The sequence below is a fragment of the Rhinolophus sinicus genome, chromosome X (assembly GCF_036562045.2).
Source record: "Rhinolophus sinicus isolate RSC01 chromosome X, ASM3656204v1, whole genome shotgun sequence".
In the NCBI taxonomy this organism is placed as follows: Eukaryota; Metazoa; Chordata; class Mammalia; order Chiroptera; family Rhinolophidae; genus Rhinolophus; species Rhinolophus sinicus.
In genome coordinates, this window is record NC_133768.1 from 4138356 (window position 1) to 4165681 (window position 27326).

The 27326-nt window shown below is 46.8% G+C and overlaps 1 protein-coding gene across 4 annotated transcripts in view; it reads left to right on the forward strand.

The window, feature by feature from the left end:
- PUDP (pseudouridine 5'-phosphatase) overlaps positions 1-27326 on the forward strand; it is a 485786-nt gene that overhangs the window by 99598 nt on the left and 358862 nt on the right. The window contains exon 5 of one of the 4 annotated variants that reach the window (XR_012493491.1): positions 7174-10772. The exons of the other annotated variants lie outside the window; for them this stretch is intronic. The gene's annotated coding sequence lies outside the window, so the exon portion shown is untranslated. Of the gene's footprint in view, positions 1-7173; positions 10773-27326 lie in introns of those variants that run through there. 4 annotated transcript variants of the gene reach the window in all.

Sequence of the window (27326 nt, forward strand, 5' to 3'; positions counted from 1 at the left end):
CAAATACAGATAAATGGACGGAGGCGTTGGAGAACGTCATGCTTGAGAGACACAAATGCACGGATAATATCTTGTGTGTGACATTCTTTGGTTATGGCTGAAGGGCAAGGAGTGGAGGGGATGAAGTAAGGGGTGCTCAGTTACCGTGGAGAAAGAACGCGTCAGGCACAGCATCACACCGTTGTTTGTTTGGACATTTTCTTTCCTTTCTTTTTTTTTTTTTTTAATTTTTTTACTGGGGAATATTGGGGAACAGTGTGTTTCTCCAGGGCCCATGAGCTCCAAGTCGCTGTCCTTCAATCTAGCTGTGGAGGGCGCAGCTCAGCTCCAAGTCCAGTCGCCGTTTTCAATCTTTAGTTGCAGGGGCTCAGCCCACCATCCCATGTGGGAATCGAACCAGCAACCTTGTTGTTGAGAGCTTGCAGTAACCAATTGAGCTATCCGGCTGCCCCAGGACATTTTCTTTTGTAGTTGTTCCCTTTCCCTCCATGAAAGTTTAACATTGCAGTTCCACTATCCATCTGTGTATGTACTGCAGGCCTCTCTGTGCTTTCTCCAGAAAAATGGTACAATGTTTTCACCCCTAGAAGCCGGTGTTTGCCCCGTAGGGGTGCCACTGTCCCCACGGGTGGTGCATGTCGTAGCGAGAAACGGCAGCCCTGAGTGGGCAGAAAACAAGGTCAGACGTGACAGAAATGAGGTCAGCAGGAATTGAGTGGTCAGGGCACTGATGTTTAGGAAATGCTTACGCTTCAGGGCGTAGACATGTCATTTTGGGGGGTGGGTCCATGGCGCAGAGTGTTCAGTGTGAAATTTTAAATGGTTGTGGGTGGTTTTGATCCTCTAGCTAAAGAATTTGGGTTCTATGCTACCTGTTTTATTACTCACTGTCTTAACTATGGCCTTGGGAAATTGGTTTATTCATTTGAAAAAAAAACCCCACAGTTTGTTAATATTTAATTTAGAGGGCTCCTGTGAAATGTAAGTAGGGAATGCATATAAAATACTTATTACATTCCGTCCGCTTTTGGAGATGCTCCAAGTATGGGTTTCTTTTTCCTCCAGCCAAGAATAGCCTCCAGGTTTAAAGCAGGAGAATTCTACGAAGAGTGTGGTAGCTACGCCTTTTTCTTTTCCTGGAAGAAAGCAACAAAGATGCAATTGAATTTGAAGTAAGTTGGAACCAGAAAAAAGAAACCCCGTAAAAATAAGAAATAAATATAACTTTAGGTACTTGGAAAACGCGTACATTTTTTTAAAATCCCAGGTCACACTAAACAAGGAATGACTAACAGTGGAGAAAGTCAGTAGACACTGTTCCTGCCAGGTGACAAAGAGAATGTCACAGTAATGAGTCCTGGGCAAGTCAGGGACCCCTGATATGAAGGGCTGGGCGCCTCATCTCTGGGGGCTTTGTGCCCCAAACTCATAATTCCAGCTTAGTCATCAGAAAAGCATCAGACAAACCCAGATTGAGGGGTAGCCTGAAAATCCCTTGTCCAACCATCAAGGTCATGAAAACTCTGAGCAACTGTGTAGAAGAGACTGAGCAGGCAGAATGACTAAGTGCCATGTAGTGTCCTCGGTGGGACCCTAAGACAGGACATGGATAGTCACTGGAAAACCTGGGAAAATCCTCGCAAAGTTCTGTAATACAGTGAATAATAAGGTCCCCAGGTTGCTTCGGCGTTTTGGCAAATGCGCCAAGGTGATGTAAGATGCTAGCAGGCTGGAGGAAGGCTGGGTAGGGAATGTACTATCTTTACCACTTTTCTGTGAATCTAAAATTATTCCAAAACAACAACAAAAAAATTACTAAAAATTACTCAACAAGAAGAGAAATGTTAAGGGGAGAAAATTTGTTCCGAATTCACTGTGGGTTCTACAAATACATTTCCTCCAGGTAAACCACTAGAGTCCCCTTGAAACTCCACGTTTGCAACCATGGGCGTTTCCTTGGCTACGTGTAACAGACAAAGACGTGAGGTCACGGGGTGCGTGAGTAAATCCTTGACCTACAAATATTTTACGACGACTCCTGTCATATCTCTGCTATGACACCCAGCAAGACGGCAAGGAACCGTGCAGGTTGTGAGACGTATCCTCTCCCACTGGGAATCCAAACGTTTCCTCTTAAATTATTGGTGCTCCACACGTTTTCTTCTTCTCTAATAAAGGGACAGCAGCATGTCTTGACATTGTTAGTGAGTGTTCTATCGGGGGTATGACGGAAGCCGGGCAGCAGGAATCCCCCTTATTTGGGGCAAGTCAGCCTTTTCGCTCTGGTCAGACCTTCACCTGATCAGGTGAGACCCACCCCCATGACATAGGACAATCGGCTTTCAATCTAGACGTGTAAATGTTCAGCTCCCGATTTAATCTCCTGTTTAAATGTTAATCTGAGTATCCGAAGAGATCCTCATGAAAGCACTCAGGACGATGTGTGACCAGGAGAGAATGCAAACAGTGGGAAGTCCCTGCCATGATTCAGTTACACCCTCTTGCTGTCAGACCCTGTGGGAGACAAGTGGCCTTTGAGACATGGTGGCATTTCCGTTCTGTGGAGTCCATGGAGTTTCATCCACACAAAGACGTCCGACTTCAGGTTGGGACCACCTGGCCTGCAAGGAAGGGACAAAAGCGCTGTACCAAAGGGACCGAATCGAGGGAAGTGAATGCGGATTTCTTTTCTGTTTCTTCCCGTCTGTTCTTGTTAAGTTGTGTAGTCATGACCGTGGGCGCAAACCCTGGAGGACACAGAAGGGTGTCTCGCTGCTTTATCGAGGGAGAATACAGTGCTCACACTTGCCTCAGGGGATGGTGTGTTGCAGGCTTTGTGAAGCGTAAGAATGTGGTCCTATCAAAGCTCAAAACTCGTGCTGAAACAGCTGCCCGTGCCCGGTCCAGGGCCAAGCCCACACTGTCCAGCTGTGGACATTGTCCGCACTGATGACAGCTGACCCTGGACCACATGGGGGTGAGCGGTGCCGACTTCCTGAGCTGTTGAGAATCCGCGTGTCACTGCTCTATCTCATAATAAAACCATGGGTTTGCGGCATGTCAAGCTCGTAGTCCTCAGGTATGAGTCTGTATGAAGGCCTCGCATCCAGGGGAGACATTCCCTGCTTTCTCAGCGCCATGCGCTGGGAGGTGTTGGCCTGAACTCTTCCTTCGCTTCCCAATGTGTGAACCGCAGAAACCCGAGTAACCAGAAGTGCGCAACGATAAATGAAAAGGTCTTGCCTCCGAGCTGAGCTCTATCTTTGAGTGACAGCTCCCTGCGTGAAAAGATGTTCTACCAGGACGAAAGAAACCTTTAAAATATTGTAGATAGAAGCGTCATTGCTGAAAGGATAATTGGCAAAGAAGGAAAGGGCCTATGAGTCCATGAAATATTTCAGAAGTCCTGGTGATGAAGGGAATCTGGAGATAGGTAGGTGGAGGCACAGGATGGAAACTCCTAAATGTGAACGTCCTGAAATGTACATAGTGTAAAAAGCCCCCCACAGTGCCCAGCGTAAGTCCAAGGACTCCACAGTTAGTGCATAATCGCTGTGACATGTCAGTGCTGGGTAGGGACTTTTGGGTACACGGAGATAAATGGCAGCATTTACCTCTAAAGGGTGCTGGTGAGACCTTTGCTGTGTGTGTTCGTTTCCTTGCACTGAAGACAAGCGGCTCCATGCTGGGGGCGTCCAGTGACAGAAATGGTCTCTGTCATCGTTCAGGGAGCCCAACATCCAGAAACCCAGGTATCAGCGGTGTCAGCTTCCTCTGACGTCTGAGAAAGAGTCCTTCCTCGCCTATTCCAGCTTCCGGTGGCCTCCAGCCGTGGCTGCGTGGCATGTGGTCCTATCACCCTCATCTCTGCCTCCGTCATCACGGTTCTTCTTTCTGTGTGACTCTCTGTCCTCCCCTCTTCTGACAAGGACACTTGTCATGGGATTTGGGGGCTCATCCTAAATCCAGGATGATCTCGTCTCTGGGCTTTTAACTCATTATATCTGCAAACACTTTGCTTCCAGATCAGGTGCCATTACTCTGAGATTCTGAGTGGAAATCAGTATTTATGGAAGATTATTCATCCTGAAAGGGGACAGAATATGCCACCCCAAAATATGCCCCTTTGGCATAAGGATTACTTTGAGCTGAAGGCGATTAGGAGGCTCTAAATGTAGAAAGAGCCCTGTGTTGTCCCCCTTTCTCCCTAAAAACGGTATAGGTTTCCCTTCGTGAAGCTGTTCCCCTCTCTCTCCTCCCAGACCAGGCAGAGAATAGCCCTTGTGATTGGAGACAGAAGGTCAGCCCTGGGATGGGTCTGCACAAACAAACCTTGCTAAGATAACACATATTTTCCTTTAGTTTCTCCCACGTATTTACCTTTTCACAACTGAGCATCCCTGCAAGCCTAAACCCCCTTTCTTATCATATATCAACAATGCATCGCCTTTGTAAAAAGGGTACGTAAGCTCCTGAGTCACACTGCCACAGTATAGTCTTCATTTCTTTTCTAGGAAGGCCTCCATGACCATAAATAAATCCTTTTTATTGTCAGTCTGCCTTTTATCAGTTTAATTTGCAAGCTTCCATCACAGAACCTAAGAGGGTAGAGGAAAAGTTTTTCCTCCTCTACATATCCAAGGATGCTAAATTGTCTCGTGAGCTTCTTCCCATAAAATAGAAGCACGGACAGAGTGGCTGGAGAGCAACTGCTTTTTATTATCACTCACCCCAAACCCCAACATGGAGCACTGATGAAATACACCAAAGTCACAGATGCCTGGTCGTAGCTAGCCAGCAGGAGACCTTGACTTGGGACCAAAGCAAGTTGCTGCTTGTCAGAGGCCAGAGGGCAAGAATGGACAACATCACTGGTCATCTCAGGTAGACGTCTTCCAGTCTGCTCACGTACCACCAGGAGACCACGTTTCCCTCCCCTGCTGCCTACACGATAATCCTCTGATGCGCCTTATATTGTGTAAAAGGAGGTTTGTAATGTTAGAGTTTTGGGAAACTGGGTGTGCGTTGGTGTCCAGCTTTTGGCTGGTAAGCAGTGTCCCCTTTCCTGTAATTCTGTTCTTGTAAATGCGGAGCTTTGGCCCAACCTCACTGACTCCATCCACACACATCATTGCCATAATAACTCTGCGGTTGTAGCGTGAAAGAAGCCAAAAGTGATATGTAAGCAAATGGGCGTGACTGTGTGCCAATAAAACTTTATTTACAAAATCATGCCAAGGGCCGGATTGGGCCTGTGGGCTGTTGCTTGCTAAGCTCTGCTACAAACCGGGAACCAAGCTGAGTCCTGAACACAGCTTGGCGAACCCTTTCTTTTAGAGGGCAAGAGGGGGCTAAAGATTTGAGCTTCAAGAGTCCAGCACAGCGCTCTCCAGCCTGCGCTCCTGTGTCTTTTATTTATTGATTTCACTGAACACAACTGTATAGAGGGAAGAGCTGACCCAGTGACGGTGCTGCCAAACGTAGAAATAACTGTATACAAATCTTCTTTGTGTTTTGAAAAGACCTTTCTGGGCCGCCTTCTTTAGCAGCTACCTAGATTTCTTGAGGTCTTGGCATGGTGACGATACATGTCTTTAAGGATTGGGAAATTCATGCTAAAATATAGGCTTATTTGCTCCAAAGCTGTGGCTTTCGTGACACCTTGAAGGAAACCACTCTAGACATTACACCGTTCCCCCCACACTTCGGCATGGCTGCTGGTAATGATCCAAATTGTCTTGTCTCAATGGAAAAGAAATTGGGTTCCCTCCACCTCCTTAGATGTAAAAGATTTCACCCCATCTCTTAAAACGAGGGACGGAACCTAGGGATGAGCTGCGGTTGGCATAAATCAAAAGAACCAAAGAGTTGAGAACGAGTTTGCAGAAAGATACCTTTTAGCAGTCATTATAATTGGTCTGCCGGAGTCTTACCCATTATCTGCTGTTCTTCGTTATTACCAGTTTTCTGGGACAGAATGGATAATTGTGCTGAGGAATTTGAAAGTAAAATGTGGCATTTGCATGAGGGTTTTGTGTTCACCTCTGCACCTCTCAGCTTGGCCGGGTTGGCACAGCAAAAGAAAAGAAAAACGTGGGTTTATGAAGGTGGTTCTTACAGTGATATAATTCACGGGAACCTTGACCGCCAACAGGTCCCTTTCTCCCTTTTGTGAGGTTTGATCCTGCTTCTGGTGTTTCCAGCAGAACAAATGCTTAACTCCGCAGAGATGAAAGGATGGGGGTTAAGCAGGCCGACAGATGAGAGAGGCATTTCCAAGAAGGTGGCAGAAAAGAGAGAAACCCGTGCTCCTCAGCCTGCACAATGGCCGAGATTTATGCGTCACAGGTGTGGTCCTGGGAGTAAAGTCCTGAGACAGGAACCCTCTGTCCTCCAGCACGCGCTTAATGGTAACAGCAGACGGCTCACCAGTGAGCCTGCTGTGTCCTGTGCAATGTAGAGTCACAGGTGACTCTTCTGGACGTGTGGTTTCCCAGACGCCTCCACTCTCTGAGTGGTCCGCTGAGTTCATGAGCAGTGGCCAAGCCACGGACCAGAGTTTACTGTAACAAGTTCTTCCATATGGTTGGTGCACATGCAAACACATGTGCACACATGCATTTATTCATAAAGCATATATTTAATTAAGGAAGAGGTGACGCACATAAGATGTTCACCGAGGTAAGCGACGGGTGCGTTTTTGCTAATCGGGGCGTGAAGCCACGTAAGAGGTAAATATCTGTAGCATTTTAAACATGAAAGGTGTTTCAGCAAGAGAGGTTTGTAATGGCTGCAGCTGAGACTACAGGAAGGGTAGAAAGAACCAGAAGGAAGATTATTTACCTCGTTTACCTTGGGGCAGCTCTTCCAGGCCCCACAGTCTGGGTCCTGTTCTCAGCTCCCGACGTCCATGGCTTCCAGCTGATGTGCTTCCCATTTCCAGCTCCCCGCGTGGAAGAGCTGAAATTTTCTAATTTACGCTGACTTTCTCGGTAGCAATTAGGAACAGAAACCGAAATAGCAAAAGCCATTACTTTGTTGGCTCCGTACCCTTCCATCCTATGGTGTATAACAAATCTCCCTAATTATTCCCTTAACGTTAGACATTTTTATTTTCAGGTATAACACGAGCGCCAACCTTTACATCTTTCGTCCTTATCTCTCTTCCTTCAGGAGCCAGCTTGTGAAGACTGTGGTCCCTGCCTGCTGTCGCCGTTTGCTAACTCCCATCCCCTCCCCGGCCAGTGTCAGCCTGGGCTCTGGCTTCTGGCCCCTTCACCTCCACGCCCCCAAACATTTCTCACACACTCAAGTCTGTAGGTGCCCACAAAGCAACATGAAAGAGCTGACGTGAATCAAAGCCGTAGCTGCTTAGGATTCTAAGCCTTAGGACAACTGAGGGGCCCAGCTGCAGGGTCACCCCTCTCCACGGGAGTTTTCTCTGGTCGGGAATATGCATGAGATCGTGCTTTTCCTTCAAGGAGAGGACACTGGGTCTCAGAGTTCTCCAAGTCACTTCCTGAACACCTCAGATAAAGACAGGGTCCCTCTTCGTGGTTGTGTCATTTCAGTTGTTTTTCCTGTAAAGAATTATTTTCTTGGCGTCCATCAGCGGTCGTTGGCTAAGAAGAACATTTTTGAAAAAAACACCAAAGAGCAGAAAAACATATGGCACCAGTTACCATAAAATAGGGGATGGTTTTAGAGATGGTGGAGCGTGTCTCTGGTGGAGGGGACGGAGGGTGACTTGTCCAGAGACAACGCTGCCTCTGCCAGAATTGGTGGTGAAAGGGGGTCATGGTAGAGGAAGCAAGAAATGCCGTTGGAATAATGTACAGTTCCATTCTTGGGAACAAGGGATGCGTGATGATATGGTTTTGGAAAAGAGCAAAGAGCAGTTAAGGAAGGACATACAGAGTTCTCTTGCCTTTTCAATAATTGTTTGTGGACTCAAGACCATGTTGGCATTAATTATATTGAATTAATGTCGAGTTGCCTCCTTCTTCCCTTTCAAAGCTTTTGTGGTGCATTCTGTTTGCACGGAATCAGAACCATTAACAACAACAACAACAACAAAACCCCCACAAAATATAAAAGGGAGAACAGAGTCTTGAAAGAAAAGACCACGCTTTTCAGACCTGTCATTGAAGCGCTGCGGTTCCCATGTACGCAGCCCCGTAATTCTCGCTTCCTTTGTGTTCTACATTGTGTGTTTCTTCAGTTATTATATTTTTAGACACTCAGATTCCACAGCACGCTCCAGGCCGGCTGTTAGCAAACGGCAGACTCAGGCGCAGAATTTGGCAGGGCTCTCTAAAGCACGTGTGCGCCCTCTGAAAGCATAACAGTCATCCTGGAAAGAAGCGTCGCGTGCCCCGATGGACCCTCCCAGCCTGAGAAGGCCCTTCCGTGCTCCCGCACCCCTCACCGGTCTGCCACCCGTGTCGTGTACTCACGGATCAAACCCTGTCGTCCTGTGCGCTTACAGACGCGGCTGAATGGGACACTGGAACTGACTGTTCTTAAACAGTGTTTGAGGGGAGAAGCACAAGGTAAGAAATGTATTCCTTGGCTCGCGGCAGGTCAACATATAGAAGAAAGGGGACAAAAGTCCAAACGGAGCAGACAAAGGTAAGAAAACCGAGTCACGCGGCTACAAGCGTACTCACAACCACGTGTTTGGGTCGCACGGTTCAGATAAGAACCTACAGATCTGATCCCATTTCTCATTATTGAACAAGGTATCTTGTCATCACCTCATCGTCAGCAGAGATTTCTCACTTGAAAGTCAAACACAGGGGAGACTAAAGTTAGCTGGTAAAAGGCGTATTTTGGTTGACTTGTTTTGTGTTTTTTGAGGCATGCTGTGCAGCCTATTTCTAGTTGAGGGTTGTACTATTTACCAAGTGGTCTCAAGGTCAAACGCAACACAGCCCTTTGCCTCCTGACTTCCTCCTGACCACTGGTGGTTTTGAGGCCTGTGGTTCTGGCGAACTGACTGGGCTGGATTCAGAAGGAAAGGGTCCAAAAGAAACCCGGAAGCATGACCGTAAACAAGTCTCTCAAGGAGTTTTGTGATGGGGAACAAAGAACAACGTGATGGGAGCTGGAGGTGGGAGCGGGTTCTATTTATTTCGTTTAAGATGAGAGAAATGACAGCCTGTTGTTTGTCTGCTGATGGGAAGCTGTCCCATGGAGACAGAATTCGATCCTGCAGGACCCAGAGGGGACCTTGCTGGAGCAGAGGCAGGGAGGGGGCATGCAGGGTGGAGACCTGTCTCACCCTCTTCCGAACCCTTCCGTTTTCCTCAGCAAAGGCGGAAGCAGTGTTGTGAACTCCTCGCGAAATTGGCAAGGGTGATGGAAACGTAAAGAGCCAGGCAAGTGACTGAGGGCAGTGGACAAAGAACAAAGGTCCAGCAAAGTGTAATGTGCTCACCAGCCGGCAGTCAAGACATCCTGGAGGTTTGCCATCTGAGTTGAAATGAAACCCTTGCTCATGCGTGATTTTTGTTTCGAGCCACACTCCCTGGGTCCGTTCAAACTTGGAGAAGGCGAATAGTGGGGTGTCAGGGTTTGGTTTGACAGATGAGCTCAAGGAAGTAGGAGGAGGGAACAGAATTCATAGGAGCCTCATTTTGCTTCTGGATCTGAGTGAATGACTGCATCCTTGCAGGAAGATTGTCTGCCCCCGTGGGCAGGGTCGGGTGGGGAGAAAGCAGGCTTTGACGGTCAGGATGGCATGAAGTCACTTAAGATGCGGCACTTCTAACCAGAGCTCCAGGTACAAGACAGTTTGCACATGCAGGCTGCCAGTGGGTTTGCTCCCACCCAGGAGGGCTCCACGAATGTCCACTCCCTTGGGGGGAATGGGTTTGGTTTCCCTGAGACGGGCTTACAAATGCCACTGTCCCGGGAGGCTCGTGGCGTTTCTTGAAAATGAACGCATCGCGGTATTTCCACTCTGCCGTTCTTTTAGACGTCGAGATGCCCTCCTTCAGTGTGCATTTATTGGCTAAGGTGTGCAAGGAGCCGTGGGAGGGGCAGTGGAAAATCAGAGCTGAGTCGAACACTGATGGATAAGGTGTGACGTCTGGCACCGCCCATAATGACTAGTTCCTTTTCAGACGCATTACAAGACAGTAGGTGTCACGGAGGGAAGGTTTAGGTGTCATGCTGGTTGGGGCACAAGTCTTAGCCCCAGGTCTGTGGTTTTTCTTGGGCAGTGATTTCTTAGACCTCCCTCAGCTGACCTACGAGGCAGAGCTTATTTGTCTCCCGTTTGTGTCCTCGACACCCAAACTAAGCCATGGGCCTTTCCTTGCTTGCGGTGATACTGGCAATTCATCAGCATGGTCCCAAAACAAGTGGTCAGGTGAGTGTTTTATAATTGCAGTCGTAACCCCATCCAAGAGTTCCCTAGGAGAAAAATCGTGAAGTTCTATTTCCCAGTAATTCACATGTAGCCGCTCACTTACATAATTACAAAGGGCCGACACACAGAAATCTGAAGCAGCGTGTGTTAGTTTCGAATGAATACGAATTTTAAGTCAGAAATCCATGAGGCTTGTTTCATTGTACACCGTCCCTGCTTCATTTTTAGAGACGTTTTTATTGTATTTCATTTTTTTATGATTTCTCGTCTTTGCGATTTGTTTACTGACTTAGTGTTTTCAAACTTGCTAATTTGTCAGCAAAAATGTCGGAAGTTTTTAATTTAAGATCAGATGCAAAGTGCTATAAATAAAATGTAAGAAGCAAAAAACAATCCCGGCATTTTTGTCTCCTGCACGTTTTTAAGCTATTTGAATGCATGTTTTCTATAAACATAGAAAGAACGAAATGTGTTTTTTGGTTTTTTTTAAATATATGGATGTTGATTTTTGTTTTTATTATTCCTGGAAAGACTCTGCCTAGACCTAGAAGTGGTAATTTCATGCGTTGCCACCTTGTTTTCTAAACATGTCTCTGTTACCAGTGAATGAGAACAACCATGATAGCGATGGTGACCATCTGAAGTGAGCTCACACAGTACAGTTTCTTCAAAGTAAACACGCTTTTGAATCAAAGGTGTCAAAATCGAATGAGAACATGAGCTGCATTGTTGCACGCGTTTCTCGATGTGCAGGGTTGGCTCTGCAGCCCCCACACGTCACCGGCAGCACACGCTTTGTGTGTCTTCCTGCTCTGACTTCCTTCTCATGTGTCTGTTGGCCTTGTGGCCCCATGACGGCTGCTGCACTTCCAGACATCACACCCACATCCCAAGAAGGAAGAAAGGGGCGAAGGGGCAGAAACAGCGGAGGGACACATGCTAAACTGAGAAAGCTGGAGAAGCCACCCATTTTTTATGGGTTTGTTTGTTTCTATTCCATGACGTAGATCTGATCCTATGACGACTCTGAGTTGTAAAGAGCAATGAGGCTATGAGAGAGAAGGGAAGGAAGAAGGTGGTGTGCATGGTTTTGGGAGGCAGGACCGTATGACAGTCAGGCTCAGCCCAACTTACACATCATAAGTGCCGTTCCATGGGCAAGACCGGCGTCCCAAACTTGCTGATGCTATTATTATCCGGGATGGTTCTGTGTGTGTGTGTGTGTGTGTGTGCGCGCAAGCCAGGAAAATGCTTGGCCAGATGGCTGGCTGGGTGGACATCCATATACATGAGTGCGGTGGTTAATTTTACATGTTAACTTCGCTGGGTCGTGGAGTGTTTCCAGATGAGACTGGCCTTTGAGTCAGAAGACGGAGGGAAGCAGATGGCCCTTCCAACGGGGCGGGCCGCGTCCAGTCTGTCGAGAGCCTGAAAAGACAAAGCAGTGGAGGAAGGGAGGGTTTGTGTGACTGGCCGAGCTGGGAGGTGGTTGTTGCCTTGCCTCAGGCTGCGTCTGCGACCATGGCTCCCCCGGTTCTCACGCCTTCACACCGGCCTCCCTGGGCCTCCGGCTGAGAGGGCAGGTCGGGGACTCCTCAGCTTTCCCAATCTTGTGAGCCAAACCCTCGTAATATGTAATAGGCTGTCCCGTGTAACAGGAAGGATATGGAACCATAGTATATAAATATGTTATAATACATGACATTATTTATCATAATATGTAATAATGTATTATATAATATATAATAGTATAGACTATAAATATGTAAAGGAGATGTGTAATATGAAGGCTATGTATAACTGAATGTATGTAAATATAAATTATATATGTATATAATAGATGAGTGACAGATACGTGGTAATAGAGAGATGCATGATAGACAGCAGATAAGATAGGTGATAGGTGGGCAGATATATCGATAAGATAAGATGGATAATTGATAGGCAGGTAGATAGGCATAGCTGATAGGTGAGATACAGGAGAGATAGGTAAGACAGACGATGGATGGATAGATAGATTGATAGACAGACAGACAGATAGATAGATAGATAGACAGATAGATAGAATGGATAGATATATAGGTGGACTGATAGAGAGATGAGATATATTAGATACATTGATGGAATAGTTCAATGGATGGATGGATGGATAGATAAATAGATGGAAAGAGATTAGATAAGATAAATATAGGGATGGAATTGATAGATAGATAGACAGACAGACAGACAGATAGATGACAGACAGACAGACAGGCAGGCAGATCGACCCTGCCGCTTCTCGTGACCTGCACAGACACAGCAGGCCCGGGCAGTGTGTGGACATGTGTCGGGAGCCTGGCAGAGGCTTGGCCAGTTGGGGGATTTGGCAGAATGCGTATGCGTGAGGGATGCAGAGCGCCGTGCTTTGGTTCCAAGTTAAAATGGGTTAAAATCCAGGCTCTTGAGCACAGTTGCTGGATGGCCTTGGCTGAGCTATGAAAAGTCTCTTCAACTATCGTTCCCTTTTCTGTGAAGTGGCAAGAATGCTCTCTGCCCCACAGATTAGGAATATTAAGTAAAACCACATACTAAAACCTGGGGCCGGTCAGCGTTTAACAAAGAGATGCTTTCACGGACAAAGTATCAGAGTCAGAATTATCCCCTGAGAAGATTTTGAATGCGTCGCATTTAAATGGATCCATTTAATGACATACTTAACCGAATGCCTCGTTTGTTGTGAGGTAGGGTTAGCAATTATGCCAGAGAGGGTCTCTGCTTTCAAGAGTCTTGAAATGTCTACTGCACATGGGCAAAGAAGGGCAGGCGGCATATTATCAGGTGGGTCCCGATAATTATGTTTTCCTGTAATTATACAGTCACTTTCTTCATTGCTGCCCTTCTGTCACCCTCTCTCCTACCCTCTCTCCCTCCCTCTCTCCCTCCCTCCCTCTCTTCCTCTCTCCCCTCCTCCATTTCTCTTTCTCTAAGGTCAGTCAAGTGTGACCAGTAATCGGTGAACCATCTCTTTAAGCTGCTGTGTGTATGTGTGTGGAGAAGTGCGTGAGTGTGTGTGGAGGGGGTGCATTCGTTAATCGACTGTAAAAAAAATTACACCTGCAATTTTTTACAAGTATAAATGAAATATATCTCACTGAGGAGAAATACGCACCCATTATGGTAAAACGCCAAAAAAATAAAAAAAATAAAAGTGAAACAAAATAGCATTGAATGTATATAGAATGCCTCTGTTTTTTTATAATGGCTGAAAGCATACAATGTATGTGTGAGTTGAATACATGAAGGCAGAGCTTAGAAAAACATCTCTGGGGAAATGGAGAGCAGTTCCAGGCAGACCTTCGAAGAGCCCTGTTTAGAAACGGCAATCCAGATACCATTGCCTGCAGTGTTGACTGAAAATAGCCTCGACATAGTTAAAGGGATTTCGCTGCAATGAGACATTCCTGAGAAAAACGTGATACGTGTACAGGAACGGGGCACTCGATGGGATGTATGCAATGATGTCCTGTGCATTTAGCTGTGTTTACGGTGGTTTAACAGGTAATTACTTTTTCATTCCAATGAGAAAAAAAAAAGTCGCTGCTTGTGAGCAAATTGTAGGCGAGTTGTCCTCTTTCTATTCAGGCGAGATCGCAGCTACGGGGAGAAGGTAGCCCCCATTTCATTGAGAGACGCCCTAAGTGTGGCCCTTGCAGTATCGGCCCACGGCTCTGTGCGCAGGTTACAGACGCTGGTCACGCAAGCAGCTCTCCTGCACGACCTTTTTCCTTTTGGTCTGCCTCAGTTTGTTGGTCCTGACTGTCCTATTTCCTGGGTGTAGCTCCCTTGTTTTCCCCCTGTTGAGAACTGCACCCCTGGGGTGGGGGGAACCTTCCCGAATATTTGACAGCACTTCACTCCTGTGACTTTTACATAGGACGTGGATACCAGGAGGAGGAAATAAAACCAATACTACTAGGAACATACTCAGCTCATGAGTGACAGCGTCTGGAATGAGGGGGTCGCATTCCTTGTGAAATATGTTTTGTAGAAAACTCTCCATTCCAGTTCTCTGCCCATCGTTTTTTATTTTATTTTTTATTTTTTTTGCTGTTAAGTTGTTTGAGTCCTTTCTATATTTTGGATATTAACCTCTTATTGGATGTAGGATTTGCAAATAACTTTTCCCATCACGTAGGTTGCCTTTCCATTCTGTCAATCGTTTCTTTCGCTGTGTAGAAACTTCCGTTGGATGTGGTCTCATGAATTTATTTTGGTTTTTGTTTCCTGTGCTTTTGGTGTCTTATCCAGGAAATCACTGTGAACACCAACATTAGGGAACATTTCCCCGGTGTGTGTGTGTGTGTGTGTGTGTGTGTGTGCGTGTGTGCGTGTGTGTACGCGCGCGTGCGTGTTTTTTCCCCTAGGAATTGTATGGTTTCAGGTCTTATGTATAAGTCTTTCATTTATTTTGAGTTCCTTTCTTTGTGAGTGGTGTAATGTGGGGATCGACGTTTATTCGTGGTGATTATTTTGCGATCTGTAAAGGTATCAAAACAATATACTGTACGCGTTAAACATACACAATGTTATATGTCAGTTACCCATTGATTATATCTCAACATAACTGGAAACAAATTCTGGGGGGTAAAAAAACAAAACAGAAAAAAGAGCAGGCGGGTGGGAGGGAAGGGATAGCCAGTGGGGAGCTCCAGCTGGGCCGGGAGGCACAGGAAGGGGGAAATCAGGCCATTTCCTCCCCCAGTGGCCTTCCTTCCGGGTTTGCACTGGCCGAGCCCCTCTGCTGCTCCCCTCAGGGTGGCTGAGTCTGCACACCTCTGCCATTCTGGGGGGACACATGACCCCTTGCTTTGGTCTGCTTGGGCCTGGGGGTTCAAGCATTCTGCGTGCTGCCGGCCTCAGGGGTTGCTGTCCCCCCACTGCTCCCCTGCACCGTGACTTCTCAGCCTCCTCACTGTGGACATTTGTGGATGGACAGTTCTTTTTTGCATGTGCTCAAGTCGTCCTATGTCCTGTGGCACATTTACCAGCTTGCCTGGCTTCTTGGCACACTAGGCGCCAGTAGCACCCCTGAGCTCCCCAACTCAGCTGTGACCACCATAAAACGAGTGCGGACATCGCCAACCATCCATTAGGGGGCAGACTCACTCTCGGTGGAGAACCACTGCTCTCCACCCACACATTGATAAATAGACCCTTTGGTGGTAGGTCCTTCCCTCAGCACTCTGCCAACATGCCACTGAGACGGGTTCAACGAGCAAAGTGTAAAGAGACGAGGCCATTGAGTCTTGAGGGAGTGAAACAGTAACATGAAAGCGTTAGACAGAGGTACTGCTGAAAAAATACATAAGGAGTGAGTCTGGAAGGAAGGTAACGTGGTGTTACTTAGCGGTAGAAGATCGTTTCCTAAAGGCTTTGGTTTTCAGAAACAGAGCAGTGCTAAAATGTGTCACCTAGTTTGGAGGTATTTTTAAACGACTGAAGTCAAGGAAGATAGATTTGGGGCAGAGAATTTGAAGCTGTTGCAGTTTTGCTGCTCAGTGGACACTTAGCAATGTCTACGGCGATTTGGGTCGTCCTGCCTGGGAGGAGGGGGTGTCCCTGTCACCTGCTGGGTGGGGACCAGGGACGTTGGTGAACACCCTACAGTGTTCGGGACGCCCCTCACTACTGAGAGTGAGCCAGCTCCAAGTATGAATAGTGTGAAGGTCAAGAAAGCCCGGTCCAAGGCAGGAGAGCTGAGCTGGGGACCCCGAGACTGGTTTCTTGGGTGAGCTCACAAGAGATGAGTGACGTTAGGCATGTGATGTAACTTTCGAGGTTTCCTTTTTCTGATTCTATTAAGTGGAAGGGTCAGGAAAAGCATCTGTGGCACCCGTTCAGCTCGCGCTGTCCACGGTAGCAGCCGGCTTTTCCTAGCGATGTCTCAAAGTCGAAAATCAGCGACTTGTCTATTGCGCCGGCCGCTCCCGGTCCAGCTCAGGGTCTCTGTGGCGATACGTCACCTCTTAGAGTCAGAGTTACGGAGACAGAGGGACGCGTCCGTCACATCCGGTGGCTTTGAAGGTTTCATTACAGTGACTATTAGGAAAAGTGTCGCTGCTTTTCAGAGGAGTGGAGAATTATTATCACCGAGTGCGTTATTAAACAGATTAGCCGTAAGGAATACAGATAAGGATATGGCCTAAGTTTTTTCTTCAGTTAGTTGATAATTGAGTAGGAGAGAGAAGAGAGGCCCAGGAAAAGTTAAGCGGTGACACCGTTTTGAATCAACTCACGCCCAAGTCACATGACGTGTGATGCTGAGTCCATCTTTTCACCTGTGGATGGCCTGCTGTTCGGAAACCTACCTTTGATCTGGGCCTTCAAGACGGTCCATTGCTCTGTTATATGGCTTCTCCCAGAGCAGAGCCTTTTCTTGAATGTTTTTACGATCACGTCAAGTGAAGGTGTGTCTTGGTTTCCTAGCCCCGGTTATGTCTAGGGATGGTTTTCATCTGTTCTGATCTTACATCCGTTCTTCCCGCGAGAGGCCGACTGCTGCATCCTTAGGAGAAGTCTGTTCCGTTGCTGACAGCCAATCCTCCACGTTGGTTCAAGTCCTGCACCCGCCTCTACGGAGCAATTTTCAAACACTCGGGCATCTGGTATACCCTTGGATCTTTAGTGAGTAGCCCCCTCTTTGACAAGACAAAACAGTTGCTTTTGGGGCATAGTAATTCAACAACAAAAAGTGACTCAATTGCCTGAAAAGTGTACTTGAAGACAGAGTATGCATTTGAGAGTATTTCCCTCTCTTTCTCTGTCTCTGTCTTTCTCACTGTACCTGTCTTACCTATCTTTCCATGTTCTCTCTCTCTCTCTCTCCCCACTTCTCCCTCTCTCCTAGGACAGCATTTCTTAACCATGTTTATATTGTTCCTTGGGGTCAGGTAATTCTTCGGTGTGGGGGGCTGTCCTGTGCATTGTAGGATATTTAATACAGCGTTTGGTCTCTACGGACTAGATTCCAGTAGTACAGCCTCCCCCTGTGTGACAACCAGAAATGTCTTCAGCATTGCCACGTGTCCCCTGGGAGGGCAAAGTAGCCCTATTTATGAACCACTGCTCTAAGGAAACAGATTTAAACATCTTAACTTCCCCCACAAAAACCTGAAATAGCAGTTTCAGAAGGAGACGTGCTTTGGGCCTTACAGCATGTTTAATCTGGAAGGGGCGTTCACGTTTGATGTAACCACAGTCAGCTCTAGCGTGGCAGGGTAGGGACAGTGTGCGTTTGACACACTCAGTCATCAACCCACGTCACTGCGTATGGTTACAACTCGGCATCTCTGTCATAGTTCCATTTTCTGTTTCTACTTCATGCAAAAACCGTATTGAGTGTTTTAAATGTACTGTCTGTCTTTCATTCTCACAATAGCAACCTTACCAGGTGTATATTATGGTGACAACTGTACAGAGAAAGGACCAGAGACTTAGGGTGTTCAGTGGGCCGGGTAGTTAAACAGTTGTGCTTATAAAAGAAGTAGCCTGTATCCCACTGGACGGTCCCTGGATGTTTATAAATGTGTTTAGAAGGACGACCAGGAGATGGACAGGCTTCACAGAAGATGTGGGTCTCTAGCCAGCCCTTAAACAACAGGGTCTTACTAAGTGAAGACAGACGGAGGCAAAGACCTTCCCTTGGGTGGCACAATGACAGAGAAACCTGGGACGCTCTGGGATGTCAAGTTAAGGAGCATGGATTGTGTCACGGGGCAGTCGTGGCCCACAGGCTAAATCCAGCCTGCCACCTGTTTTCAGCAATTCTTCCCCACACGCTGAGAATAGTTGTTATATATACTGAAATGACTGGGGGGCGGGGAACCAAAAGGAGATACTTCGTGACACACAAAAATGATACGAAATGGAAATCTCAGTGTCCATAAATGAAGTTCCGTTGGCCCTCTGCCACGCTCAATCCGCGTGCATTGTCTGTATCTGCTTTCTCACTCCAGCAGCCATGCCGAACAGTGGGGACAGACACCATATGGCCCACGAAGCCGAAAATAATTCCTGCGTGGCCCTCGACAGAAGACGCCCCCCGGCCCTTGGTTGTGCTATTTAAAAAGCACCCAGATTTGTGGCATTGGACCAGCAGAAGCAGGGTCCCTCTATCCCATCTATTAACCAAGTGTGGCCCTGTGGGCGGTCACCGTGGTAGCTTTAGGCAAGACCAGAAAACCCCTATGCTCGTTTGGCTTTGCAGTGTGTTTGGGAAAAAACACACTTCCAACTTTGGGAAAAAACCCAATGGATTGGCCACTGTGGACATGCATTTTGGGGAGAGAGAAGGTGAGGTGCATCGAAACATAGGAAGGTGTGATTTCTGGATCCATGTAGCTTCCTTGCTCAGGGCACGGGTCCCTGACTTGTGGGTGAAGGTGGTCATATCTCATGGGGTCCCTGAGCAGTTGTGTGTGGGCTCCTGTGTCCAGGCGTTCCCCGAGGCCCCATCTGCTGGAGGCGGTCCCACTGCAGGTGGCCATGACACAGGAAGGTACTGTGGGGTGGACGTCAGGGTCTTTCGCAGAATATACTTAATAACAGCACTGACACGAGCAAACGTACCCTGAGCCCCTAGCACTGATGGAGTGATTCTCTACGTGCATGGTGTACGTGTCTCATCTTCTATATAAAACTTACGTCCATAACACTTACAACCCCCCTCGTAGATGTACGCTCCCGTTGGACAGTGGAGGAAACTGAGGCACGAGGACGTTGCATGAGCTGCCCAACGATGGCAGACTCGAGCTCAGGCATTCTGACTCGACTCTGTCTGTCCACTCAAGATGAACTACCTCCCTGGAGAGAAGAGTGAGCATTTAGTCCTGCGTTTCCACGATGTGGCTGCTGCAATGAGCCTTCCTTCTGTCTTGTGTCGAATAATACCTGGGCATTTGCAGCCTGCCCCAGCACATACCTGGTCACGGCACACACACACACATGCACACACGTTGTCACTTTAACACTCATATATGCGTTCAAGAAGTCAAACCGTGTTCAAGTTTGTGACCTAGAAACCGCAACGCTCCACCACACCTGCTGGTTTTCATACCCCAGTGGTGTGTAAGTTACTCAGCAGGTAAATGACGTTCTCGCTCTAAGACGGATCGTCTCCCCGCCTCCTGGCCTGTCCATGTGTCCTCTGGGAGGTCCAAGAAGGTGTGGGCCATCCGCGGATTAGAAGCAGGAGTGGGCCTGTCCTTCAGGAATTTCCGATCTAAAACACAGACCTTAGCACCTTGTGGAAACCTGAGTTAAACCTGCTTTAAACCAGCGTGTAAAGTATGTAGCAGAAATGTGCAAACAATGGACTTTATGTAACCGTACTTTTCAGAAGTGAACAGAAAGAACTCAGCGTGTCAACCAGCCCCCTTTCCCATCCCTCGCAGCTCGGCAGAAACAGAGGTCAGAAGAGCTCAGAGCTAGAAAATTCGGCATCTCCAGGTGCCAGGGTCACATAAAAATTCAATGCCAATTAGAAGCAGGAAATGACAGCGTGAGTCAGTGAACTTGGCTCAGTGTGGACAAAACTGTGTGGTGATCTGCTTCTAAGGAAAAACCAGAAAGCAAGCCACAGGGCATGGTGGAGGCAGGCAGGGAGTTCTCACGTCTGAGTGTCGTGGCTGATGGGAAGGTTCCTCAAATCCAGTCACAAGAGGGTCGTCCCTGCTGGGGAAGGGGACGGGGATCTGAGGTCAGGTGAGAAGCCCCTTGCCGGGGATTCTGGCACAGCATTTACGTGAGCTTTGTAATCTGGCAATTCTGTTCACTCCTCAGGGACCGTTAGTGGGTGTGGTTTTATTTGCGTTTTCATGTCAAGGTGGCAGGATATGCTAACATTTTTAAATGCTTCAAATTGGCAATTAGCTTGACTTCTCCAGAGAAGTCATGTGTGTGTGTATAGATATATATCTCTATATACCTATATCTATCTATCTCTATATATACAGTGACACACAATATTTGGTAGTGGTGGGGAGTCTATATTTTTGTTTGTAAATATGAAATTTTTTTCATCACGTTCAGAACAAACGGAACCCAAATCCTTAGGACCCTCAAATATCCTCGTCTGGAATTTCTCTGCTGTCCCTTCCCGTCCATTGTCAGCAGTTGTGTTTCTGACGGGCCGCATTGAACCAGGAAACTCCGTCTGGCACGTATGACAGCCATTGCAGTGACGTCCTGGAATCAAACGGATCCTGTTTGCTGAGCCAGTCTTTGGGAAATGAACGGAAAGTGTCACTTAACTGCTTTGCTCTCTCAGGCCTGCTTACAGAAGTAGATTTAGGGACAGTGAGACTCTCCGATGCATCCTTTGCAGGATGGAAGGACCAATTGTTCCATTGGAACATGAGTCGGTTCCGCCAGGCGCCTTCACAAAGAACGGAGCCTTTCGGACGAGCAAACCCCCACGTAGGTCTTGACTCAGCAGCCCTGCTCGCAGAACTCGGTCAGCCCAGCAGTAAGCGGGGAGATGGGTTTTACATGAATGATGGATCACCAGCTGTTCCGGTGGGAAATCGTCTTTGCGCGTTTGCTTTCAGAAACCGAAGCTGACCTGAAATGTGTGCAAAAGTAAACGTTTACATTGTTCCACAAATCCAGCTCTAACAAGGGCTTAGGCCAATAAACTTTGCAAGTCTGGACTGCAGAATCGTCACTGCAGGAACGGAGAGCTGAAAGGTTTGGAAGCCCTTGTTTCTATGCCACAAGTTCTGAGTATAAGTTGCCCAAAAAAAAATTAGAAAAAAATCCAAATATGTGACAATAACCTGTTTGTTTACGAGGGACTTACACTAAGTCTTACAGCTGCAATGCTTTTATAGTTGTTTTTCTGACTACTTTTATACTGATGGCATTGAATGATATTACCTCCAGGAATTTTCATCCTAAGCCACTGATTAAGCCATTATTTTCACGCTTTCGTCTCAGTAGGTTCTTTCTATTCCCTGGCACTTTGGAGAAGGGCATCGTAATTGTTCCTTGGGACTAACCAACTCAGACTTTGTCAGTGATAATGTAGGAACGAGATTGTTGGGGTTTTGGGGAAAAAAATGGGAAAAACAAACAAAACACAGTGGAGACACGGAAGTGGAGACGCAAGAGATGCAGGTCCAGAAAGAGTGTGAAACACAGGCTGATTAAGTTAATAAAGGGAAAACGCATCAGAAAGATCGAAGGAGAACAGTATAAGTATCATGAGTGCCTTTATTCACGCACCCACCTAATAAATATTTAGTGACGATCCAAGCTGCTCAGTTACAGTCTAGGAAACAAAGATGGCAGCTGCCCAGACACGGAGAAGTTCACAGACGTCATGATCAAATCAGCCACTTCAACCAAAAGGTAAAGGAAAATGTGAATCCAGAAAGTGGGGTGGGAGGGGCAGAGAACCTCACAAATACCTAAGAACCAAGGATACACGTATATGTGCTGTCGCACTCATGCAGCAAGAGAAAATTGAGCGTGCAGCCTCTGTGCCTGCAGATACCACTGCAACGAGTTGGAGGGACGTGTTTTCGTTGGCCGTGTCTCCGTGTTTTTATTGCCGTGAGAACGCACCTTGTGTCCCGATTCCCAGTGCCTGTCGAGCATAATCAGCTCAGCCAGTCGTGTTTGCTATTTGCCCTTCTCTCTCCAAAACTGTTTTCTGACACGGCGGCCACGCCAGGCTTTTCCTTGCCACCGTCAGCGTGGACTCGGCAGCCTGTCTTCTGTCCAGAGCGCAGCCTGGCTGCGGTGGTGAACTGGACGACGGCAGGGCCTCCTGGAGCGTCATTTCGGGAAGGACCTTCCCTCCTCACAATCAGCCTGTGCATCAGATTTCCGCCTCCTTTGCTACGTCCAGGTCCTGGCAGCCAGGATGTCTCTTCTGGTGGGTTGTGTGTCCGTGCGGTGCCTCTCCTCTTGGGAATCAAATGGTCCCCCGCATGTGGTAAATTGTCTTTTCGGGGACCATTTAAATCAGATTTCATGCAGTCTCCCTTCCCACATGGAACTGAAGAAAGACGGTCAGCGGTTGTCACACAGCCTTTTATGTTAGCAGCACGGTTGCCTCGAGAAATTATTCCTTCAGAAATGAGTTTTAACACCTCATGCCAGCAGACGGCATGGTCTCCGTGTCCCAGCGTTTGTCAGATAATGATGATTACTATGTGGGAATTACGGTGCGCTCTCTCCACGGGAGCAGGGTTTTGACTTTGTGTTGCCACCGGTGTGTTTTCTAGAGCCCTGATTGTAAGAGCCATTTGGGCAAGACCATCTGTCTCATCCCTGAGCCTGAATTCTGACCTCTGTCTGTTTGACTGTTCAGAACCTGTGGCTGTAATACCCAGTGGCATCTTCCCCCAAAACCAAGCCCATCCTGACTCTGCCCTATCGCAATTCCCCCAATTCACAAGGAGTTGCCAAGTGACGGACTCACGTCTTAGGAAGCCCTCAGAAGCCTGAGCTTGTCGACACTGAGTGAGGCGGAAGATACGAGTTTTCACCAGTGTTTTGGAAGATGTGTTTTAACAAACCATTGTTACGAAATGATGAAAGCTCATGCCCTGACGTCCTCTCTGTAAACTCTGCTCATTGTGACGTTCTGTCCATGGCCGGCGTGAAGTTCGATGGTGTGATTTAGCTGGTGCACTGGACCTGGACTGCACATTAGGACCCCCTGGGGAACGCAAGAAGTACGGCTGCCCGCTGCTATCCATAGAGCTCAAGGTTGTGCTCAGGGCAACAGGCTTTTCAAACATCGCCAGGGTAAAATCTTACGCCGTGAACGCCTGGTTTCCTACGGTCATGTTTCCTATTTCCTGCTTTGCCATGAAACCATCAAGATTTTTCTACCAGCAAAAGCATAATCCAGGAAGGTTTCTTTCCAGAAACCAGTCCAGACGCTCTTTAAAACATACACCAATAAGACCTAAAAGACCATTTGGCAAAATATGTTTTCTTTCTTTTTTTTTAAATATCTGGAGCTGCTTTCCCCTTTCACTACCCTTTGTGGCTTTTAAGAAAGGTCCTTCTCAGAGGAGGCTCAACCTTGATGCAGAAAGTATCCATTTCTTATGCCAGCAAATGCCATCAGGTTCATTTTCTGCCGAGCAGGGCTGTGTCGTACAGCACTTCCGCACCCGTGAGCAACCCGGAGCGAAGGGACAGGATTCTAAATATGCAAAAACCTTTCAGTGATTTTACGAGACACCCAGGATTTCCCCAGTCCTTTAACTCTCTGTATCTTAGATTTATTACTTCCCTCACCCTTGCCTTGTAATTGCTCACATCCTAGAAAAACCTTTCTTAATGAGTCCAGAAGCTGGAATCCCATCCATCTAACAATGAAGACGAAAGAGAAACCTTCCTCAGAGAAGCCTGTCGATTACAAGAATTTCTTATATGGCCTGGAGGTAAATGGTTTATATCTGTACCTCCATCAGGTTTTTGAAGATTTCTTCTTCAAAAAATTAACTTTTTTTTTTTTTTTTAACTTTTTCTTTCAAAATAAACCATTCATCTTTTCTCAAGGCAGGCGACGTGAGAATTCGCCCCACGGCCTTCAGCACTTCAATTCCCAGCCTCATGAAAATGTTTGTATAAATTAATAAAGGACCTGCCTCTTGATGTATAGACCCATTCCTAGAACACGTGCAATAATATGAGTTTCAAATGAAATACCTTTTGAATTTATCCTGGGAAATGATTCAGCTTAATTCCAATTATACCAGGAGAATGAGTTCACATTTTCACAGGTATGGCGGGATCGCTGTTTACTTTACGGTGCGATGCTGATGGCCAGGTAGCCCCCATAGGAACGTAACATGGACCACATAGCTGATTCTCATCTTCACGGGAAGACCAGGACACCCTAGCTTTTGTTTTAAAACAGAAAACACTTGAGCTTCAAATCGTGGAAAAATTTAAATAATCAGAGTCATCTCACACATGCCTGGAAAGGTGAGAGCAGACTTCAAGAGAAGTGTAAATACAGCTTTTTGTTGCGTTCCATCTGTTCTGTTTTGGAATATTACCTTATCCACGGTGTCTCTGATGTATAGTTATGTGCTTTCTTTTCTTTGTTTTTCTGCAGTGATGCCGCTATATCTAAGTAGGGGTTGGCAGTTTTTTTTCTTCTTCTGTAAAGCACCAGAGAGTAGATGCGTTGAGTTTTGCAGCCTGTCTGGTCTCTGTCTTAACTCCTCGCTGCTGATGAAGCATGAAAACAACACAAGCAATAGGTAAACGGAAAGGGACCAGAATTCGCCACTTTGGCCAATGGATTATTCTGAGCTGAAGGCAACTGACGAATGGCAGGCACAGGAAGAGTTCACTGCCCTCCCCGTATCTGCTTAAAAATAGGGCACACATTTCTTATAAGAAAAGAGACCTCCTTATACTTGAGATAGGTAGAGAACTGTCATGGGAGACGAGGCAATAAGGCCAAGAAAAGTCTGTGTAAATAGACCTTGCAAAAATAACCCTTATCTTCTGTTAGTTTTCTCCATATATTTCCTAGTCATTTTACCATAGTTTATCACCCTTTGTTAAAATGGTACATGAACCCCTGAGTCAAACTGCTTCTCTGAGTTTTTATTTCTTTTCTGTGAAGCCCCTGAGTTACATCAATAAAACCTTCACACCTTTTCTTCTGGTAACCTGTCTTTTATTTGCAAGCCTCCGTAACTGAACCTAAGAGGTTACAAGTTGAATGAGCCTGGCCATATGTTAATAAACCTTGATTTACAGAAACAACTGGTAGCCTAGATTTGGCCTCTGGGTTGGTATATAAACAATGAGCAGCTGGATAATCCCTTATCAGTTGTAGGTTGGGTAGAAGTAGAAGCAGAAGAAGCGGGGCAAATGACTTCATTTGTTTTGATACCACCCCTCCAGAGATAACCTTGAAAGCAGTTCTGCTCCAGGAGGCACTGAACGCATTGACGTTTGCACCCACCTCAAACTGTTCTTCAGTCGATGTAAAACTCTGTACCATCAGAGTATACATTGTTGACCTATTTCCTTCTTATGCGTCGTCACAGGTTGTGATTTAGAAAGTAACAGTATCTATTGTGTGTCTTCCTGAGGAGACTCTGGGCTCTATGAGGGTGGGGACAGTGGGTGTTGTGTTAGCCATCGTATGTCCAGCACCGATCAGAGGGACGGGTTAAACCTGACCCTCAAACAGACTTTGATGTGGACTCCGGGTGTTGTTTTATTAGATTAAACCACATGCGGTCACGGGTTTTGTGGGCTGAATGACTTGCATTGCATCACTTTCCTGTGGTTTTCCCTAACGTCAAAGACAGCTGTGACATTCACAGGTGACCACTAACCATTCCATGTCCTCCTAAGGGGAATGGGGAGTGGGGTAGCACTGTGTCCTCCCAACTTTTGTGGTCTCCCAGCCTCATGGATAAAACAATAAAATCCCCATGAGTTTCTCTCTTTTTATTTTTAATAAATTATTTACACACCAGACTGTGATGTGATGTCTTGTGGCACAATTTACGTTAACGGCGATATTCCTCGTTCCCAGCAGTGGATGCAAGTCGCTCTTTGAAGTGAACTTTGTGAAAACTCAGAAAACTTGGCGTGGGAGCTAGGGTTGTGTCAGGCTTTACTGGCGAGCCATTGCTTTTAACCTGAGATTGGCTGACCAGAGTTAGGTACTATGACAGCTGCATGCTTTGCGGTGTGTGTGTGTGAGTGTGTGTATGTATGTGTGTGTGTGTGTGTGTGAGTGTGAGTGTGAGTGTGAGTGTGTGTGCTCGCTGGCGTTCCTTGTCTCAAGTCCCCTCTTGGTTTCTTTGTAGAAGGCTTTAAGTCACATCCATTTCCTGAGAGCTAACTTAAGGACAAGTAGGTAGCGTCATCTGGAAATTCTCTTTCACGGGGACTCGTAAGTGGCAGAGGGTAGCAGTTTGCTGAAAATAAAAATAAATGGCAACAAGCAAGGCGCCCCAGTGCCTGCACAGAACGCCTTGTAACCTCTTCCGTGTGAGGGACTAAGCAATCACTAACTTCTACTTGGAGCGGATTCATTGGAAACAAAACAGAAATCGCACAATGCTAACGTTTCTTCCAATTCAGCAGCGCGTAGCTTTGCAAATACAGAGCTGGGCACCTCCAGGATACAAGCCATTGGATCAGAGGATAATTAATTACCATTCAGTTGACGACAGAGGTATGTGAAGCAGAGTCTGACCTAAGCACACTCCCCTCTGCTTACGCGATGCCCTTCCCACTTTCCACATGCACAGAAGCGAGCTTTGTCACACTTGGACCAGTCGGAGGCTGTCTGCTATAGAAACGTGTATTTGCTCTCTTACGTCAGGGAGCATTTGTAACAGGCAGTCGTGTTTGCTTCCATAAGCTCTAAACGGCCCAGTGACTCTGGATCACTGACCACAGAAGTACACATATTGTGTGGACTTGCTGACGACTGAGAAAAGCCCAGACATCTGGACCAAGCTGGCAGCTGGCAGAGAGGCCACCTGGAAGCAAATCGTGTTTCTGGCAGGTTCGAATCCAAGAAGCCATGTGAGGTCTCATTTTCCACCGATGGGCTCTGGGGTGTTGGTTTATTTGTTTCCTTTTTCCTCTGCTAAGATGTCAGGGTTGTGAGGAAAGAGACCACAGCTGTGTGAAAAGAACTTAGCAGTGCCCAGTGCTTGGTGGTCAATTTATATCAGTTAAATGAATGAATAAATAAATGGATGGATGGATGCATACAGTAAATGGCAGGGCGACACTGTAATTCTAGTCGTGGGGCAGTAAGCAAACGCCTGTGTTATTATGTCCCATTTTTCTCTATGTGCTTATGAATTAGAATAGATTTCTGTTTTACAATTACTTTTTAAAGGTCCGTGTCAATATAGAAATCTCTTTTTAAAAAGTTATAGACTTGCAGAATGCTTGC